The sequence below is a fragment of the Salvelinus namaycush genome, chromosome 7 (assembly GCF_016432855.1).
Source record: "Salvelinus namaycush isolate Seneca chromosome 7, SaNama_1.0, whole genome shotgun sequence".
Taxonomy (NCBI): domain Eukaryota; kingdom Metazoa; phylum Chordata; class Actinopteri; order Salmoniformes; family Salmonidae; genus Salvelinus; species Salvelinus namaycush.
Window position 1 is genome coordinate 39,655,194 of NC_052313.1, and position 8,762 is coordinate 39,663,955.

Here is an 8,762-nt window from a genome sequence, read left to right on the forward strand (position 1 = left end):
CGACTCTGCATGATCTTTGATGCAGATACGTTACCAGGAATTTCCACCTTTCCCCTCCTTGTCTTATACATGTTGTTACCCCTTGAAACGTCTTTCTCTTTCTATTACTATTGAAAGGCGTTCAACCTCTTTCAACTGCCCTTTTGCTCCCCTGCACGCATGCCATCACCTACAAACAAGCACTGACACACACACCCAGGCCCAGCACACGTACCCAGCGCCCCGTTCCTCTTCCTGCCCTTATCTGCGTTTGTTGACTCAGAGGCTGACAGGAAGTCACACACACGTCCCTGCGGCCTCGCAGGAAGTGGTGCGTGCCGACACACACGGGTGTTAAGTGACCGTTTAGCTGTGGCCAGAGACCTTTCTGACTCTTTGCTGAGTGGCGTGTTTTTACCCCTTTATCTAAATAAGCTGCCCGTCAACTGCCCCGGTGGTACCCTATAGGAGCGTGTGTGTGTGTGTGCGTGTCCTGTGTGTAGCAGTGTGTGTGTGTGTGTTGGTCCTCTCAGAAAACATGCCTCTGTCCTTGTGTGCCACTCACTACTCCTGTGATTATTCACATTATTCAATTTCCTCAACTTCAAAGCATTCAGGAGGGACAACTCCGACGCTTTGTAGTGAACGATGCATATTCACATGGAAACACGCATACGCACGCATGCACACACACACACATACACAGTGCTCACATTAGCCCTCATTAAAATACCCAACATTTCCACAACATCCACACTAAGGTGCTTCTTCACTTCCTCTTTTATCTTGTTTTTTTTTAACTCTGTCTTTATCTGGGCTGTTGAAGTTAGAGGCCCTTAAAGATGAACCCTTTATCTTCTCTGCAGGCCTCCTCCTCAAATATAGTTTCATGTCCCTCAAACTCATGTACATGTTCACCCTCACTCAAGTTCAGCAATGCTCACAGACAGAACTTATGCAGGCAGGCACACGCACACACAATCAACCACAACTCATTCCAATACCGTAAAACTTCCACATTTAGATGCAATTGTGGTCCGTTGTACAGTAAAATGCATACGTACATAACACTTGTCTTCTCTCCTTATTATGCCTCAGTCACAACCCTAATACTGCAGCTGCGCTCACAAAGCCCCCAACACAAAGACCTATCTATTTAGCCTCTATTTAGCCCCCCCCCCCCCCCCCCCCCCCAACAGAACTGCTGCTGCTGGGAAGTAAAAACTGCCCAACTCCTTGGAGCAGCTTGCAATGCCCATCAGCCTTAATGCTTTATCCTCAAGAAGGCGCATTCTTGAGGCCGTATTTACTCTGTTTTGGAGAAAGAATCCCCCCTCGACAGGCACACTGTAAACAAGGACAATCAACACAATCTTCGCTAATTTTGCCCAGTCAGGGTACACTTAGCTGAAGTCCCTTATAAGGACCTCACATCTTGTATTGTGAGTAGAAATAGAAACACACACATCTGACAATAAGCAGCTTGAGGATTTATTAACCTATAGTCTTTTTGCCTTTGAAGTTGGAGCACATTGACTGGTATTTCCATCAATGAATAAAAAGCATTATTTTGCATGTTTTTTTTTTCTTCTTCTCCCGGACAATTTGGCCGGCAACACGTATGTTGTTATTCTATCCTTATGGGGACCTAAAATGTATTTCCATTCAAAATCCTATTTTCCCTCATTCTAACTCCTAAACCTAACCCCTTACCCTAACCCTTATTCTAACCCTAATTGTAATCCTAAACCTAACCCCTAAGCTAAAAATAGTCTTTGTCTTCATGAGGACGTGGGAAATTTCCCCACGGGTAAGTGCCTTTGAACGGGGTATGGTTGTAGGTGCCAGGCGCACTGGTTTGAGTGTGCCAAGAACTGCAATGCTGGTGAGTTTGTCATGCTCCACAGTTTCCTGTGTGTATCAAGAATGGTCCACCACCCAAAGGACATTCAGCCAACTTGACACAACTGTGAGAAGAATTGGAGTCAATCAATCAATCAAATTGATTGTTAAAGCCCTTTTACATCAGCCGATGTCACCAAGTGCTGTACAGAAACCCAGCCTAAAACCCCAAACAGCAAGCAATGCAGATGTAGAAGCCCCGGTGGCTAGGAAAAACAAAGCATGGTGGTTAGGAAAGTGACCCTGTGGAATGCTTTCGACACCTTGAAGAGTCCATTCCCTGACAAATTGAGGCCCTTCTGAGGGAAAAGGGGGGGGGGGTTCTTAATGTTTTATGCGCGCTACGAGTATACTGCCATCTAAATTACTGCCACTTGCTTATTAATATTGTTTGGAAATATTCATACAAGTCACAAACGGTGCTGTCCATCAGATGAGCTGAGACCCTTGTTTAGAAGTGAAATGATACCTTCAAGTTCAATTTGCACATGCGCAGAACGGGACTCCGGTTACTTAAACAATAAGAATAGGTGACCGGGTCCCGGGCCTGTTCTTAGTAGTTTGTATTGAGGTGTGATCCTCACCTTTCAAGAATAACTTGATGATACAACCTGATCTGGACTTGATTCTCAGTGTTTAGTTTGTCCTTCGGATTGAATTTGTGATGCAAGGTGATTTGTAGATCTCAATCAGTCTCGACTCGCCTTTAAAAGTGAGCTGCGATGGTCAAAAGCTCCTTTTGTCTTTCTGTCCATCCGTCCGTCCGTCTTCGGACAAGCTCAGCGTGAGCTGCTTTCTCTTCCTCTCCCTTCTCCACTCCTCTGCACTTCTTTTCTCATTATTGGGTTGGCACCAGGATGGTTGTGTCCTGGAACCATGGTAACTAACCACGCAAGGTCACAAACACACACACGCGCGCGCACGCACGCACGCACGCACGCACGCACGCACGCACGCACGCACGCACGCACGCACGCACGCACGCACGCACGCACGCACACACACACACACACACACACACACACACACACACACACACACACAAATGATCCCAACCATCGGCAATTTGGCTTCCCCTCCTCCCCCTACTGAGGCACAGGTACAGAGAACATAAGAACTCAACATTACTTCCAATAATTGGCAGACTTCATTTCTCTCCGATCGAGCAGTGGTGAGAAAGATCTCATCTTAATTGAATGTCGCTCTCGTCGCTAATCTGCCACTTTGAAAGCGTCTATTCAGAAGCCCAGGCTGACAGGAGTGTGTATTAATCGGTCTCCTTACACCCCCACCTCTTCTTCTTCCCCATGGGTAGAAAGGTTCCTTTTGTCTTCCTCGTTCCTCTGATCAAGGGTGGTCTCCCCTCCTCTTAAAGCCTGTTAACAAGCACTTGAGGAGAGACAATGAGGCGTGTTGTGCGCCAGCGGAGCCACAGGGCTCAGGAATGGAAGGGTTTTGCTCTCTGTGTGTGTGTGGGGGGGGGGGGGGGGGATTATTTGTGTGTGTGTGGCGGGGGGGATTATTTGTGTGCGTGTGTGTGTGTGTGTGTGTGTGTGTGTGTGTGTGTGTGTGTGTGTGTGTGTGTGTGTGTGTGTGTGTGTGTGTGTGTGTGTGTGTGTGTGTGTGTGTGGACCACCAGGGGTGTGTATCTCACACCGGGAGATTTAGTTGGCTGTTTAAATGTGGTTTAGTCCCTTAAGAACGGTGGACGTTTGTTTGTGTGTGTGTGTGTTTTAAACTTAGCCTGCCACACAGTGACCCAAAAAGACAGCTCTTTGCATCAACAGATCAAACCAAAGACATTCATAAAAAAAAATATGATGCTTCTTTAGTTACAAAGTGCTGCTGGAATATATATCCCCTCACACTGACAATGGAATATCCTGCAGCTGTTACATCTCTTTAGATTCCACCTCTCCTCTTCTCCTCCTCTCCCTTATGGATGTGTGTCAGGGATAGAGATGCCCAACGAGACCTGTCTGTCACGTCAGCTGTCAAAGTGTCTAGTCTGAGCTGGATTGCTGGATCCTTGCGTCAGTCTTCTCACTGACTCCATTGAATAAAGAGTAAATGTAACTGCGTTCAGAATGAAAGCTTCCCATCTTTACTACTCAGTGTACAATGGAGTTTCCGCAATAGCTCGAAGTGATGGTGATGGAGCTCCATGAGAGTGAGGCCCCAGACTAGACTGCCCATTTTCCTAAGGGACTCTACCCAGGAAAAGAGGCTGTCAGGTCTTCCCCTGCTGAGGATCAAGGGATGGAGAACAGTGGGTGTGTTCTGTTGGCTAAACAAGGGCCTCCTCAGGACTCAGGTGAATGTCACCAAACACCAGTGGGATTATAGTGAGAAACCTGTAAAGCTACACTGAGCCGTTCTTTCCTGCCTCTGTCGCTAGACCACTGGCCATATTATATGGCAACCTGGGAGGTTCGAAATAAATCTGCTTCCAATAGCAGGTAAGGTATGAAGGAAAGCAGCTCAATGAGCTTTTGGATTTTATCTTGGGCAGCTGTGAAAAAACGAAATCACAGACACTTCACATACACACTCTGTGTCTCTTAGTTTGGACTAATGTGGCGTAACACACACAATTATTGTTAACAAATGTAAACATATACAGTACACACAGTATTTTCCCCCACCTGCGTTGTTCGCTCTCCTCCTCACAGGAAAATAGGCCGGCTATGTGAAAGAGCCTCAAAGCACCTCTTTACAGGCCCGTTTCCCTGGTGACAAAACCCTAGCACCACTTTCTCTCTCACCACTCTGTCATAATGACAGACATTTTTCTTTTCTTTTGTTGCCATTTCTTTGTCTTCTCTCTCGCTCTCTCTCTTTCTTTCATTTGGTAGCCAATTCTCGCTCCCCGAACCACCGGGTCATTTTGTTCACGTTAAGAGTGGGAGGAAGGAGGAGAGAGAAAAGAGTGGGAGAGCGACTGAGAGGGGGAGAGAGAGTGAACGGGAGAGTGGGTATCTCCAGGGATGGGTTATTACTTTTAAATGATCCCCCTGTCGCCCTCCCTCCATCGCTCTCTAGAAGGATGTATAAAAAGGTTATTATGCTTCCTTTTGAAATGGCACGCTCTCTGTGCCTTTCATGTTCAAATGGAATTACCTCTCTGCCTGCCGTCTCCTCCCTCGTTCTCTCTTGCTCACCACCTGCTCCTTCTCGCTTCCCATCATCCTCTTCCTCTTTTTTTAAAATTCTTCCTCCCCTCACCTGTTTTCCACCACCTTGGATCCATAATGCAGATATCCCTCTTCGTTTGTATTTGTTGACCTTTTTCACCTTTTTCTTTCACCTTCTCTGTCACCTTTTTCTTTCGTCCTCTTTTCCTGCTCTCTCTCCCCGTCATCCTCATTCGATATTGACGAGATGTTTCATTTTCTGTGTGTCTATTTCACTCTCGGCGTTGTATTTTTTAAAATTTTCATTAACTGCCCTATGCTTGTTTCAATATCAAATCAATCTCTCTCTCTCTCTCTGTCCTCCTCATCATCCTTCTCTTTCCCTCTTTCAGAAAGGGGAGGAGGCTAGCCCCCTGGTGCTGGAGGATGGGCGGGAGCAGCTGATGTTCGAGGTGCTCTTGAACGACACTGGCTCGGCCGGCCTGGGCATCAGCCTCAAGGGCAACAAGTCCCGGGAGAAGGGCGAGGACCTGGGCATCTTCATCAAGTCCATCATTCACGGAGGGGCCGCCTACAAGGTACAGAAGCAGGAATGAACTGTGCCGTTTTGCTTCTGTCTTTTTTCTATCTCAATGTTTCCTTTCTCTGTCTGTCTTTTCCTCTTTCCAATTATCGCTTAGCCTGCTCTCTTTCTGTCTCTCTATCTCCACCTTGGTTCCCTTTCTACTGTCTCTCTTTCCTTCTTTCTTCCGGCTCTCTCTGTCCCATCTGTTTCTCTTTACTCTGTACGCCCCGATACTCAGCAGTCCTGCCCAGTCTGAAGCCCACATCTGTTTCAGTTCCCCTGACCTTTGACCCCATTGACCTCGGCCCTCTGGCAGTGTGCTCAGACTTTTCTTAGACTTTTCTTTTTTCAGATGGATCGGATTGAGGGCCCTTTCTAGAATCTTCCACTGAAGGCCACACTCCATCACTGTAATGACACTTGGAGTTGATAGATACTCTCTGAACTCCCCTGGTTCCCATCTCTTTCCACAGATCAGATGAAAGCAGTAGGGCAGGTGTTGTGTCCCTGTGTAGATAAGGCCTGCACTGGGAACAGGGTGATGAGGTACTTGAGCGATACTAGTACATCAGTACTTCGATGGAGGCCTCAAACTGGACTTATAAACTCTTCTCTCAGAGGTATTTGGTATTCATTAGGATCCCCATTATCCACTGCAGACGCAGCAGCTACTCTTTCTGCCCACATGAAGCATGGCATAATACATAGTACAGAACATTGTTAGTCAAGGGCTGAACTACATCAATTTAAAACGTCTCACACAGCCTACATCTCAGTACATACATACTATATTTAGGTCTAATGCATAATACAGTGCAAATTACAATACAAGATATATAAAATGGATGTGTCTCTTCACAGTCCCCTTTTGTGCAGTAATGTATTATTTTAGATGTTTTTTAAACCCTGGTTTTATTGCTAGCTTGAGATACCTGGTGTGGCAGAGAGTTCCATGTCTTCATGGCTCTATTTAATACTGTGTTTTTTCCGAGCCTCTGTTCTGGACCTGGGGACTGTGAAGAGACCTCTGGTTGCGTGTCTTGTGTTGTACCGATGAGTGTCTGAACTGCAATTTACCTACACTACCAGTCAAAAGTTTGGACACACCTACTCAGTCGGGTGTTTTTCATTATTTTTTACTATTTTCTACATTGTATAATAGTAGTGAAGACGTCAAAACTATGAAATAACACATATGGAATCATGTAGTAACCAAAAAAGTGTTAAACAAATCAAAATATATTTTAGATTCTTCAAAGTAGCCACCCTTCGCCTTGATGACAGCTTTGCACACTCTTGGAATTCTCTCAACCAGCTTCATGAGGAATGGTTATCCAACAGTCTTGAAGGAGTTTCCACATATGCTCAGCACTTGTTGGCTGCTTTTCCTTCACTCTGCGGTCCAACTCATCCAAAACCATCTCATTTGGGTTGAGTTTGGGTGTTTGTGGAGGCCAGGTCATCTGATACAGCACTCCATCACTCTCCTTCTTGGTCAAATTGCACTTACACAGCCTGGAGGTGTGTTGGGTCATTGTCCTGTTGAAAAACAAATGATAGTCCCTCTAGGCGTAAACCAGATGGGATGGCATATCCCTGCAGAATGCTGTGGTAGCCATGCTGGTTAAGTGTGCCTTGAATTCTAAATAAATCACTGACAGTGTCACCAGTAAAGCACCCCACTCCATCACACCACTTCCTCCATGCTTCACGGTGGGAACCGCACATGCAGAGATCATCTGTTTACCTTCTCTGTGTCTCAGACACGGCGGTTGGAACCATAAATCAAACATTTGGACTCATCAGACCAAAGGACAGATTTCCACCGGTCTAATGTCCATTGCTCGTGTTTCTTGGCCCAAGCAAGTCTCTTCTTCTTATTGGTGTTTTTAGTAGTGGTTTCTTTGCAGCAATTTGACCATGAAGGCCTGATTCATGTAGACTCCTCTGAACAGTTGATGTTGATGTGTCTGTTACTTGAATTCTGTGAAGCATTTATTTTGGCTGTAATCTGAGGTGCAGTTAACTCTAATGAATGTATCCTCTGCAAATCAAAGACAATATTATTGGTCACATACACGTGTTTAGCAGATATTATTGCGGGTGTAGCAAAATGCTTGTGCTTCTAGCTCCGACAGTGCAGTAATATCTAACAGTTAAACAACATATACCCAAAATACACGTACATGTAAGTAAGGAATGGATTAAGAATATATATACATAAGTCAGAGCGGCGTTGGACTAAGGTAGTGGCATGGTGTAGAGTATATACATATGAGATGCGTGATGCAATATTTACAAACAATTAAAGTGACTAAGATGCTGTAGAATAGTATAGAGTACAGTTTACACATATGAGATGATTAATGCAAGATACGGAGACATTATTAAAGTGGCTAGTGTTTCATTTCCTTAAAGTGGCCAGTGATTCCTAATCTATGTCTATAGGCAGCAGCCTCTGATGTGCTAGTGATGGCTGTTTAGCAGTCTGATGGCCTTGAGATAGAAGCTGTTTTTCAGTCTCTCGGTCACAGCTTTGATGCACCTGTACTGACCTCGCCTTCTGGATGATAGCGGGGTGAACAGGCAGTGGCTCGGGTGGCTGACGTCTTTTTGACCTTCCTATGGCATCGGGTGCTGTAGGTGTCCAGGAGGGCGGGAAGTTTGCCCCCAGTAATGCGTTGGGGAGATCACACCACCCTCTGGAGAGCTTTGCGGTAGTGGGCGGTGCAGTTGCTGTACCAGGCGGTGATACAGCCCGACAGGATGCTCTCAATTGTGCATCTGTAAAAGTTTGTGAACCTAATACTTTCCACCTTCTCCATTGCGGTCCCATCGACGTGGATAGGGGGGTGCTCCCTCTGCTGTTTCCTGAAGTCCACGATCATCTCCTTAATTTTGTTGACGTTGAGTGAGAGGTTATTTTCCTGGCATCACACTCCCAGAGCCCTCACCTCCTCCATATAGGCTGTCTCATCGTTGTTGGTAATCAAGCCTACCACTGTAGTCTGCAAACTTGATGATTGAGTTGGAGGCATGCTTGGCCACGCAGTCATGGGTGAACAAGAGGGGGCTGATCACTCTGGGTCTTCCTTTCCTGTGGCGGTCCTCGTGAGAGCCAGTTTCATCATAGCGCTTGATGGTTTATGCGACTGCACTTGAAAAAACGTTACTTTTTTTAC

At 46.0% G+C, this 8,762-nt stretch overlaps 1 pseudogene; it reads left to right on the forward strand.

The window, feature by feature from the left end:
• The window catches only part of LOC120050716, a 75,772-nt pseudogene that overhangs the window by 14,832 nt on the left and 52,178 nt on the right, over positions 1 to 8,762 (forward strand).